We start from the raw sequence: 13,638 nt of genomic DNA, 5'->3' as shown, positions 1-13,638 counted from the left end.
ACGCCGCGCAGAGACGCCGCCTGAGGCCAGGCCGGGCTGCAAACCTGGCGGGACAAGGCGTCCCTGCCCAGCTCGCTGTCACTGAACTCACCGACATCACCCCCTACACACACTAATTCCGCCCCCCCGCGGCCGCCCGCGCCAGCGGGGCATCCACCCGCACGGCGGCGACCTGCGCTGACCCGCACGCGCCGCCCGCGCAGCCCCGCACCCCCCCGGTCCAGCACCGCCACCGCTGCGCCCCGAGACCCCCGCCGGGCGCGGGCTGCGTGTTCCCCCCGTGTCCCCGGGGGGACGTGCCCACGAGTGGCCGCTCACCCACGGCCAGGCCGTGCGACGGGGGCCGGCGCTGTGGCACAGTGGGCACGGCAGAACGCGGCACCGGCCTTACAGGCATTTCTGCTGGAACCCAGCACATCTCACCCCCAAAAAGTGCAAATCCACGCTGGTCATTTGCTTCCCCTTCAAGCCACAAATCCCACGGGGATCACAAGCAGCCCGCGTTGCCAATGCTGCCTGAGCTGCAAGCTCCAGGGGCTGGCACACGCAGAAGCGGGTCACGTACCCCCACGCTTGTTGTCCTTGAACCCAGCGGTATCTGCCCCCGGGTGCGTCACACTCAGCGCAGGTCTAGTCCTCTAAAGTCACCCCCTGACAGCTCCATCACAAGCCAAGCAATACTTTTACATCAGATAAATTCATATGTGGTCAGATACGGATTGTCAAAGGACTTTATTTGATTTAGGTACACACTTCACATTAAAGTGTGGTTATAATTAATAAGATACAGTTCTGAATGTTATTAATCGCTTAATGCTTATCTGAAAAATCAGTCAGGCATGGTAAGCTAAGAGCAGCTATAATAATCAGCAAGGGGTGCAAGATTAATTCAACGGCAAAATGTCAATGTCATGAAATTTGGATGCATTAGGAAACACTGTTGCTGCACTGTTGTACTGTTCACGCATTTCTGTCAGGTAAAAGCCATAATGTGCCAAAATCCACTGATTTTTCTTGGATTCCCCCTCCTCCCCCCTTCTTGTTTACATGTACATGCGTGCACATGGTCCTGTGCCAGAGTCAAGTTCCTTATAGACCCTGAACATCCAGCCTTTTTATCGAGGGTAATCCTGCCACTTTGACAAGTCAAGGGCTCAGAGGGATATCTTCTGGCTGTACCTTAATCTGGTCATTACAGCTCTATTTCTTTCCTTTTGAGAGATTGAAATAATGAGTTAGGCAGATCTGCATCAGAAAAGCCACAGTACAGGGTTGGAGATTGTCTAAGAAAGCTGAGTCCACAGCCCCGCTTGCAGAGTGATGTTCACAGTGTTGTAAATACTTCTATTCCACAAGCATTGATAAGTCATGTTTTCCTCAGGAGGGCATCCACTGCCCTTTGTTGGCAAATTGGGTTTTTTGGTGGACAGTGTGCTTGTTCCCTCGAAGCAGGATGTGTTTTTCACAGCCAGCGTTTGCAGTAGCAGTCAGCCACATTACTTTTCCACAGCAAGATAAAACACCAGGATAAACAAGCCCAAAAAGTAGCGATTGTAATTATTTTTATTTACTTGTGCTATTTTACTTCATCTGTTTGCCCCTGCCTTTTGTGGGAAGTGTGATGATGATGAAGGTGTGTGATATTGTGACTGCTTAGATTGGAAACTCTTTTCAGCACACATACAGGTTGCACCAATCTCCATGCCATTATGCTGGTAACCTAAGCGGTCACAATCTCTATCACACCCCTTCCTCATTGCCAAGGAAGGGCAAATTCCTGCCTAGCCCACAGGCACTCTGCAAGAGCTCTCTCATTCCCCTTAGGGGCACCAATGCTGAGCAGAGAGGTGCTGGGCTGCAACTGTAGTAACTCCCAAGCTAAGTCATGGCCCATAAAGGGGCAAAGCACTCCTCAACGTATAGTATCCTGCACAAGGACCACCCAGAGGAACAGAAGAGGCGCAGCAGGAACAGACACTGGACCTTCCCAAGCACTTGTGACCACTCCACAGCTCCCCAGACAAGAGCTATCACGCAGCACGTACAATACGGGTGTTGCACAGGTCACAAATAAAGGCATGAAGGTGTGAAATAAGGAAACTCACAATGTCACCTGTACCTTTGGACAGGCACAAAGTTTGTTTACTGTGTATCACAGCCATGAAAGGCGTCACGTCACCACATTTTAATTAAAAATCCTACATCATTCAATTATATATGAGCTATCCCTCTGCCATGTAAAGCTCTGTTTATTCTTGCACTGTAGAAACTTTTCTTTTCCCTTCTAAAATTAATTCTATATTTTCTTCTTTTCCATTCTAGAATCTCATTTGCAAAACTTTGGAGTCCTCTATACCTGTTGTTTCCACCTGCCTCCGTGGTACATATTAGTAGAGTTCAGTAGACTAAACCAGGACATTAGCATGCTGGCAGAATGATTTTAAGAAGGTTTGTTTCAGAGGATGAGAATAATTGATGAGTGTCAGTAAAGCCTGGATACCTTATTACACAGTAACACACTTATTTTGACAGTGGAGTTTACGGATGAACCACTTCACACTTCTTCAGGGCAGTGAGTTTTAAATATTTTGAATCTTGTTTTCAAATTTTTCCTTTTGGAAAGCCAGACTGCTTCAGTGCCAAGAGCCCAACTGCAAAGGCCCCAGCGAGAGAAAGGGAAGAAGGAAAGTGTATTCTTTGTAGCAGCGAGAAACTGAAAAATAGTATTTTTTAAAGCTCATAATGTGATTTGTAGAGCTGGTGTCACAAGATCTAGTAAGACAATAATTGAAGCCCTGCCTACGGAAGGAAGTTTTCTGACAACATTGGTATGGTTAGACAACCCCTCTGGCGGAGGGACAGGCGGTGTTTTTACAGGGATGACACACCAGCACACCTTGCTGTGACTGCTTGAGTGGCCACCAACCCCACCTGCCCTTCCCAGCCCTCTGCTGCAGGTTTCAGCCTCTCCTCCGCAGGGCTGACAGAAGGGAACACGTGGGGTTTGTATCTCAGCCACTTCAAAAGTGCAAAGCTCAGAGCCTCAAACCCACCTTCAGTGGGGGCCCAGTTCTACACAGAAGCGGTTGGGGCATTGGCACCTGTTCCTCTGCTGCTGTGCAGGGAGCAGCTCCTGGCGGAGCAGCCATGTTTTGGTGTGGTGTCTCCTCCGACAACAACAGTGAGACTTGCCAGAACTCCTTTGTCAGCACCTTTGTCATATTATGTCATACTGAAAGCAGGTGTGAGGGCAAAAGTACGTGTCACAGCTTGAGCTGATCTAGCAACTCGCTCAGCGCCTCTTCCCCCACACCCCTCTTTGCACTTGCTTTGGCACACTTTGGACTCCTCCATGGCCAATCCCATCTGCTAAGGTGGCAGAAAAGCAATCCTGAGCAAAACAGTGACCAGTCACTGTCTGCCAGGTCAGGGAGTTGAATCGCCTCGGGTCAAGTCCCATGAGATCCACTGAAAGGATGGGGACCACCGGGACTGACCCCTTTGAGCAGGGATGAACAATTTGATACCTCAGCCCTCACTGGCATCTTTTCTTCGCTGGGGTTCAGAGTCAGTTAATGTGTGATAAAACTTCAGGGTAGGCTTTGACTCGGCTTAACATCTACCAAAGATTGCCTCATCTGTAGTAGGCTGTGAACACGCGCTAACCGATGCACCAGTAACTATCTTCCAAATCCTAGTCTTGGGAAAAGCCAAGACATTGTTAGCACTATGGGAGCTCAGCTAGAATCAGTGACAACTGAGTGTTTTCTCAAAATCTTTCTGCAGCTTTCTAGGTGTACAAATAGCCCTTTGGAAGTGAGATTCCCAGCTGATGGGATTTAGTGCCCCTATCTTCTTCTAGCAGTCCCTGAGATATGCAGAACTGTAAGCTTGCAGCTTTTACTGGCCTGTCATGCATCTCTCCTGGAGGAATGGATGTTTGTGGCAAGCTGTCAGCTGTTTGAAGAGCTGTGGGGTATTCAAAACCATCCTGCAGGGAGTTAGCCAGTGAGCAAAATGCAAGTAGAACAGTCGAAGTTGCATGGTACACCCAATTAATGCACAGTCTGACAATATAGCACTTGGCAGTTAATTTTATGGCTATCAGCTGTAAGGTTCAGGCTGCTGTTTGGGAAAAACAAAAAATAAGTGTGCTGAAGAAGGGAGCTGCCATTGGAGCTGTAAGAAAGGAGCAGGACGGGGCGTAGGCTGGGTCACTTCTTTCTGAGGCTCGATGCCCACTGTGCGTATGTGATAACACTGCCTCACTCACACCCTCTGCAAAGGGAACAAAACCCAAGAGATAAAAACTGTCTATCAGGGCAGGGGGAGCACACATCCAGTGTTGTTAACACTTGTGTTCTGTCTAAATTGATAAAAAAGTCTTGCTTATCGAAATTATCCATAGGAAAAGTCTACGGGACTGCAAGGGTATAAAATCTTGACTCAGCGAGCACTCGATGGAGTGCCCTCTCAGCCCACCTGAGATTCCCTACCATCCCCACACTGCGCTTTCCCTCTGAGCAGGTCGTATGTCTATTTACTTTCTTTTGCTTGTAGCTTACTGTGAAGTTTTAATCAGCTCCGTAGTCTATTTTTCCTACCTTTCTGTGTGTTGCTTATTATAATCCTATCAAAGATGATCAACATATGATCACTGCCTGCATTATATTAATAAGGATGGTGGTTTGCTTGCGGGCATTGATTTATGGTGTTTATTAAAGTACTCGTATTAATCACTCTGTGAGTCCTAGTATGTGTTTGTGCCGCCCAGGCCCATAACTGCTGAAGTGGATTCCCTGCTCTGAGTAGCAGGCAGGAAGCCTGCCGGGTCACGGCATAAGTAAATAGTGCAAACAAGGGAAAGCAGTAAACTTTGCTAGCGTAGTATTTTTGTAAAACAAAGATTCAATGATATTTAAATTGCTAACATCCCTTTTAGGTATCTCACCGTACAGACATCCATATATACGGTTCCATGTTTCAGAGGGGTTTGTCTTACCCTTTTGATATGGAGTGGTAAGAACTACATCTAAGGCACTACTTACATTTGAAATTACATAGAAAATTACCATAGATACCATTATGATTACCTTTTAAAAATAGATATTCCTTCCCAGAAACCATATCCTTTGCTACCAGGTGTATCTCAGTGTTTCTGGGATTAAACAGTAAATCCTGACAACAGAGAAATAAGTCTGCCCCAAATGGTGCACTGTAATACAATAGGGAATCTGTCTGGGAAAGCAATAATCCACCGATCGGAAGACTGAAGCCATAACCGAGTTAGCTGCATTGCCAAGGATGTCAAGTCAGAGAGCCCTAACCAGAAATCAAAGTTCTTAACATTAAAGAGATTTCTACTGAAAAGACCAGGCTTCGAAATCTTTCCTATGTCTTTTCTTCCTCAAAGACATTAACTGGTCATTTAGCGTCAATAGAGGTGAAGAGGAGGAAAGCAAGAGGTAAAGTGTTTAAAATATCTTCCCTCCTGGTTTGCAGCTGCTGATTTTTCACATTTCTAATTCTCCCACAGCTTCTAAGGAAAACAATAAATATATGATGTAAACAAAAATCCCCTTTCTCAAAAAAAAAAAAAAAAAAAGGGCTCTTTGGGGATGGAATGGACAGTTTAGGGATCAGACTTTCTACTTTTTCAGTTCTGTTAGTCAATGAATGAGCAATAGTTTATCATCTGGGGTTTGTAATTAAAGCCTCCACTGTGCAATTGTCAGTACAGGCAAACTTCATTTCTGGGAAATCTCTAGCTGGTACTGATGATTACAGTTGGCTTTTAGCACTTACTGTCCTGCTGAAATGTCAGTGAGATAACAGAGGTGTCCAGGTTAGTTTGTTGTTCTGTTTTTTCTTTGTTGGTGGATTTTATGTTTGTTTGGGGTTTTTTTAAGAATTCTGTCTCTTGTTACATCTCTCTGACCAATACGTCACTGAGAGACTACCAAGCCTCCTGCAGTCCACTATTACCTGCTGCTGCTGTTTCACGTGGGCACCAGTGATACAGTCAGGAGCAGCCCGAGGAGCATCAAGAAGGCTCACAGAGCCCTGGGAGTGGCGGTAAGGGACTCTGGAGCACAGGCAGTTTTTTCATCAGTCCTCCCAGCCAGAGGGAAGGGGTTTGAAAGGACCAGTTGAATCTGGTGAATCTACAAATTGTTACAGGGCTGGTGTCACAACCAGGGGTTTGGGCTATGCAGCCTGTGGGACTCGCTTTGAGAAACCTGGTCTGCTGGGGGCTGATGGGGTCCATCTGTCAGGGAAGAGGAAGAGCATCTTCAGTCATAGGCTTGCCAAGCTGGTGAAGACGGTTTTAAATTAAAGTTGCCAGGGGAGAGGAACTTCAGTCCATCCCACTCTTACCAGTTTGATGCCAGTGCCAGCAAGAGCTTCCCAGAGCCTGGAGAGGAATCACACATCAGCAGAACACCTGAAAAGCAGCACAGAGGAGTTCCAGCCACTCCAGCCAGTAAGTCAGCTTCATCGGGGGCCCAACTTAAATGCCTCTGTGCAAAATCAACACACGTAGCATGAGAAATGAGCAGGAGGAGTTAGAGATGCACGCACACCTGCAGGGCTGTGATCTTATTGGCATCATGGAGACTTGGTGGGATGGCTTCTATGGCTGGAGTGTTGGAATGGAAGGATACAGGCTTTTTAAGAAGGGCAGGCAGGGGGAGATGAGGAGGGGGTGTTGCCCTTTATGTCAATGACCAGATGGATGGATTGCATGGAGCTCCACCTGGGGATGGAAAGAGCTTATGGGTCAGGATTAAAGCGAGGGCAGGAACAGGTGACATTGTAGTGGGGGTCTGCTGCAGGCCACCCAACCAGGAAGACCGAGCAGATGAGGCCCTTTATAGACAGAAAGGAGCAGCCTCACATTCAAAAGCCCTGGTCCTCATGGGGGACTTCAACGACCCTGATATCTGTTGGAAAGACAACACAGCAGGGCATAAGCAATCCAGGTGGTTCCTGGAATGTGTTGATAGTAACTTCCTTCTCCAAGTGACAGAGGAGCCAACAAGGAGGGGTGCTATGCTGGACCTTGTTCTCACCAACAAGGAGAGGCTGGTGGGCAATGTGAAGCTCAAGGGCAGCCTAGGCTGCAGTGACCATGAAATGCACAGATGAACAAGGAACTCCTGGAGAAACTCAAACACAGAAAGAAAGCCTTACAGAAGGTAGAAGCAACAACAAGTAGCCTGCAGGGAATACAGAGAAATTGTCGGAGCAACCAGGGATCAGGTTAGGAAACCTAAAGCCCTGATGAAATTATATCTGGCCAGGGATGTCAAGGGCAACAAGAAAAGCTTCTATGGATACCTCGGTGGTGAAAGGAAGATTAGGGGAAAGCTGGCCCCTCTCTGGAAGGAAATGGCAGACCTGGTTACCTGGGATATGGAGAAGGCTAAGGTACTCAATTACTTTTTTGCCTTGGTCTTCACCAGCAAGCGCACCAACCACACCACCTAAGCTGCAGAAGGCAAAGGCAGGGACTGGAAGAATAAAGAACCACCCTCTTAGGAGGAGATCAGGTTCAAGACAATCTAAGGAACCTGAATGTGCTCAAGTCCATGGGACATGGTGAGATGCATCCGCGGATCCTGAGGGAACTGACGGATGAAGTGGCTAAGCCACTGTCCATCATATTTGAGGAGTCATGGCAGTTTGGTGAAGTTCTCACTGCCTGGAAAAGGGGAAACAGAACCCCCGTTTTTAAAAAGGGAAAAAAGGAAGACCCAGGAGACTACAGGCCAGACAGTCTCACCTCTGTGCCCAGCAAGATCATGGAGCAGATCGTCCAGGAAACTATGCTGAGGGACATGGAAAATAAGGACGTGATTGGTGGCAGCCAACATGGCTTCACTCAGGGCAAATTGTGCCTGACAAATGTGGTGGCCTTCTACAACAGGGTTACAGTGTTTGTGGGCACAGAAAAAACAACTGGCGTCATCTACCTGGACTTGTGTAGAGCATTTGAACACTATCCCACCTGACATCCCTGTCTCTAAATTGGAGACATGGGTTTCATGGATGGACCACTCAGTGGGTAAGGAATTGGCTCAACTCAAAGAGTTGCGGTCAATGTTTTGATGTCCAAGTGGAGACCAGTGATGAGTGGCATTCCTCAGGGGTCGGTACTGGGACAGGCGCTGTTTAACATCTTTGTCAGCAGCATGGGCACTTGGACTGGGTGCACCCTCAGCAACTTGCTGACGACACCAAGCTGTGTGGTGCAGCTGACACACTGGAGGGAAGGGACACCATCCAGAGGGACCTTGACAGCCTTGAGAGGTGGGGCCGTGCAAACCTCATGAAGTTCAACGAGGCCAAGTGCAAAGCGCTGCACATGGGTCAGGGCAATCCCAAGCACAAATACAGGCTGGGTGGAGAATGGATTTGGAGCAGCCCTGAGGAGAAGAACTTGGGGGCATTGGTTGACAAGAAGCTCAACATGACCTGGCAATGTGAGCTTGCAGCCCAGAAAGCCAACCTTAATCTGGACTGCATCAGAAGAAGCGTGACCAGCAGGTCAAGGGAGGTGATTCTGCCCCTCTACTCCACTCTCGTGAGACCCCACCTGCAGTACCGCATTCAGCTCTGGGGCCCTCAACAAAAGGACATGGACCTGTTGGAACGAGTTCAGAGAAGGGCCATGAAGATGATCAGGGGGCTGGAGCACCTCTCCTATGAAGACAGGCTGAGAGAGTCGGGGTTCTTCAGCCTGGAGAAGAGAGGGCTCCGAGGTGACCCTATAGCAGCCTGCCAGTACCTAAAGGGGGCTTATAAGAAAGCTGGAGAGGGAGTTTTTACAAGGGCATGTAGCGATAGGGCAATGGCTTTCAGCTGAAAGAAGGTAGATTTAGATCAGATGTTAGGAACAAATTCTTTACAGTGAGGGTGGTGAGGCACTGGCACAGGTTGCCCAGAGCAGCTGTGGGTTCCCCATCCCTGGCAGTGCTCAAGGCCAGGCTGGATGGGGCTGGGAGCAACCTGATCTAGTGGAAGATGTCCCTGCCCATGGCAGGGGGTTGGAACTAGATGGTCTTTAAGATTTCCTTCCAACCAAACCATTCTATGATTTTATGATTATTCTGTCAAAAAAAAAATCTAACAAATAATGATTATACATGTTGTGTATAGCCAGGCCATAAATAATGTGGTACCTCTGCCTACCTAAATTGTAATCTGTATCATAAATATTTTTTTGGTTATATTAATTAAAATATGGCATATACTTTGCTATTTTTTTATTTTATTAAAAATCGAGTGGACATTATTGCATAAAGATCACAACAAGATATTTTGGATTTGGGTTTGTGTGATTCAAAATTAATATAAATGTAAGCTTTTTCTAAATTCTGAGTTTGATGATTAGGAACAGATGTTCATGGACTTGGACAAGTTACTGTATATATAATTACTAGAGCTGTCCTCCTAATCGTAGCATGCAGAATTGATCACTTACCATATCTAATTAAAGCAATTTTTCCTCCTAATGCAGAACCATGAAAGTACTGTTCCCTAAATTCTCTTCTGAATGGTTTGTTAATAAAACTTGTATCAAAGATTTGTTTTCCTCTCCTAAATTAATGTTTCTAATAAAACTCATCTATTTTGTAGGATTCTTGCCAGATGTTACTCTGAGCAAGTACTGCCTATTACTTTGAGTGCATAAAATGTAAAATACATGTTCATATCAAGTTATAAAATTAATAATTTACACATATAAATAGTTGCAGTGCCAGCCTTAAAATAAAACTACAGTCAGGAGTTTGTACACAGTTCCAAACATACTCATGGCAGAACTCATACACTTTGTTCAACTTAAAATATGACTTGCTTTTTTTTTGTAAATATATCTTAATTAAGATCTTGATACTCATGCACTTCTGAGGATCTTCTGGGTGGCTACCTCTTGCTCAGATTTCTGATTTTCTGATAAGCAGTTTTTGCCTTCTTTTAACTTTTTTCTGACTCAACAGTTGACAGCAAGCTATCTGGCCACATAACAGCAACAAAAATCAATGTTATTAGGTAATTATCATAAGTTTAAAATTAACAGCAGAGTTTACAGTAGCTATCAATCACACTTGCACAGCTTTCAGGTCACGTTGGGCAAATACTACATTATTCCTCTTAAACGTCAAGGTCCTTGTCCTGGTGTTTGAATAGGGTGGACACAGCTTTACCATCTCTGACATGGGGCTCCCAGTCTCTTTGCTGGCCAAATGACATCACCTTTCACAAACCACATGCAGCTCAGCAGAAAAACTGCACTTGTAATTAAAACTTGCTTTTTCAAACATACTTTGCTGTTCCAAGTAGTGAGTAGTATATTTCCCCAGCAAACCTTTCAGAAGGCAATGCAGAAAAGAAAACCCAAAATTTCATGTAGTGTGTAGGAAAAACAGACTCTTTAAAGAATTTTAAGTATTGGGGGGAAAAAAAAGATAGTGTTGATATCTTTTCTCATAAGAGTTGTTGAAATTATTTTTTATTGTGGTTTACGATGTCCTATGGGAAAACTGAAAAGGAGTCTGTGTGTTGCAGCCACAATATGGTGACGTCACTGATAGTTAAGGGGGTTTAATGGAGAAAGACCTTGTGGGATAACTGTCTGGCCTAATTAGTTATAAAAGCAAAAGGAGTGAAAAATATTTTAACCAAAGAGGATCAGCATTTATTTAAAAATGCTGTTTGGGTTGGGTTTTTTATGATTTAATTCACATACATTTAAAGCATTAATTTGGTAGACAAGCCAATGTTCCTACAGCTAGACAAGCCAATGTTCCTACAGCTCATCTTGTGGCCAAAGCAAGGTTCCAGTTACTTCTAATTCACTGTCACAACGGATTAATTGAACTTAATTCATATTTTTAATAATTTGTTCATAGAGGCTGATGTTAAATTCTTTCTTTCACTGTCTTTTTGCCTACAAAAGTTTAGCATGTCAGGACATTGATATGTCCAAATAAAAACCCTAGACATGGTTACTGTAATCTGCTTTTGAAGAGGGGTGGTTTTGTCCCACAACATAATTTTTTTTTCCACCAGGGATCTTTTGAGCTGCCTTTCCTGCACAGAAATTGCAGTAATTAGGCTCAGTTCAAAATGTCATTCTTACTTAATAAACAGATCAATCTTATTTTGCAGTTCCTTCACTGCCTTTCTGAGGATTTACAAGTCAGAGGGTAAGGAGCTATTTACTGCCAAAAACCCAGTGGAGGTTCAATAGAAACCTCAAGGGAGGTCAAGCCTGGAGATCACAGAGCAACACCACTTCTGGGAATGTGGGTGCTCAAACGAGATGGAAGCAGCGAGTATCTTCAGTGAAGTCTTACCCTGACTTAAGGAAGTTTGAGCAGGTACCAGTAACTGCCATACCCAGAGATCGGAGCTCTAGGCCCATGTACAAGGCTTTGTCTAGTAAGTGAGCCTCTACATGATTCATTCTTCAGCAATTTTCAGAGAAAAATATCTGGTTTCTTCTGGGTGTATGGAAGGAAGAGAAAAACACTGCGAGAACATTCATGACTAAGCTTGTCTCCCCATTGTCTCGTGGTGAACGGAAACTTCATCTGGGCTCTTATCTGCACTGCTGTGCTCTGAATGCTCTGACATTATGACCTGACAAAAAAGAAAGAAAGAAAAAAAAAACCCAACACCAGCCTTAAAATTGTTCCTTTTCTCTCTTCCCTAAGGAAGAAAAAGTTGTTTATGTTTTGCAAAAAAAGATTTTAGCAAATGACCGCACCCTCGCTTACCTAGGAATTATTATGTGATTATGTCTTCTGGCTTGGGGGTGAGGAACCACCTCAAATACCTGTGCCACGCTGTGTTGTAATTCGAGAGGCTGATTACACTGGGGTTTTTAGGCTTGCTCTAGGTACTATAGAGTCTGTCCTGGGGGACCAGGAGTCTATTCTTAAGGCCATGTTATATCCCAGGAGCTACTCTGCCTTTTAAATGTAAGAACAAACTGCCTGACAAAAAGCCCATTGAAATCTCACATGTGACCTCAGTAAACTCTTGGGAAAAACATGAATCTCTCTTCTGGCAGAGTTATTAGTTTTTTAGAGGCCAGAATCTCAACAGTTTATAATATATTGATCATAGAGTGGATTGATTCATGTTCTTTTTTTTTCTTGACGTTTCTGTTAAAAATTCCTATGCCTTCTCCATTAAATACAGAAAAGATAAATAGACATTTTAAAGATCATCTTATAAGTAAGCTGCTGTTTCAGCAGCAAGCTGTCTGAGAGTATGTGTATTATTAAATATGTGACCAGGAATAGTTACATCATTGATGATGGGGATAGGCTTATTTTACAGACAAAAGTGGGTCACCCCATTAATAACACACATTTTAGTGCAGATAAAAGTAAACATGCACTAAGAAGCAAAGAGCATAGTTAAGATCTGGGTCCTTATGTGCATGTATATTTAGATCTATAATGGTTAAACTATGTATTATTTTGTGCTTTGGGATCCACAGTGAATTTCAAAAGGCCTTGAAGGTCAGGGAAAATAAGTTTGCTTTGCTGGGTCACAGCTGAGAAAGCGATGCAATCACGACAGAACCGTTGGTCTAAGCACAGGAATTACGCTGTGAGAATTTACTTGGCTTCTGTAGAGACACGTGTGCACCATGCCCATATCTACCTGGCACTGACACATCCTGCTGATAATTTAGCACACTTCTTTCTAGTAGCACAAACCCTTCCCAGGAGGCCACACGGAGCAATGGAAATGGTGACCTACACACCGATACAGCCATCTAAATGCAGGTCTGTTCCACATTCAGTGGAATTTCACACAGTCAAGTGTCCGGTAAGCTTTTTGAATGCTGCTGTCCATAATTCAAAGTCCTAATGACATTAAAAGGCTTTTTATGTTATGAGCTGCTACACTCCCACTTCTATTCACTGTCAGTGAACATGAGCGACATATTCAGCAAGGTGCAGAGAGGAAGCCGTGTATTGTTCTGGATGGAGAGGCAAAGAACAAGTGCAATGAACTGTCCGAAAGCCCAGCATTGGCCAGGCCCAACCGTAACACAGAGATGGAGCCCAAAATCTCACCCAGATGCCTGCAATTCTATTACACCACAAGAAACAAAACTTGGCTAAACATTTCATACACACACTAATCTCTGTCAGATTCCTGAACAGTAACCTTGTATTCAAAGTCATGTTTGCTGTACATAAATTTTAAGTGAGCATCTCTGTCTCTATTTTCCCAATGGATGAAAACAGGTATGAGTGAGAATGTGGGGATCCTATCTTTCCTCCAGCTCATTCACATGCTTCCAAATCACCTTCCACTTCCTCTCCAGCAAGCTTTTTGGTTTTCATTCTCCACTACCTTAAAAAAACCCAAACAAAATAAAACAACAACAAAACCAACCAAACAAACAAAAAACAAAAAAAAACCCAAAACAGTTACCTGAAAATGCATCATAAGGTTCCTCAAACTCCCTAAACCCCTCTTTTAAAACAGTGTAGTAATTTCCAGTGAGTGGCCTCCCCTATGTTCACATAACCCCAAAAGGCACCTTTATTATTGCCAAAAGCACAGGCTGAATGCAAGAGCAAGAGACAATGCTTGGGGATGGCA

This window comes from Falco biarmicus, chromosome 7, assembly GCF_023638135.1.
Source record: "Falco biarmicus isolate bFalBia1 chromosome 7, bFalBia1.pri, whole genome shotgun sequence".
NCBI classification, from domain to species: domain Eukaryota; kingdom Metazoa; phylum Chordata; class Aves; order Falconiformes; family Falconidae; genus Falco; species Falco biarmicus.
Note: the sequence above shows the minus strand (reverse complement) of the source record.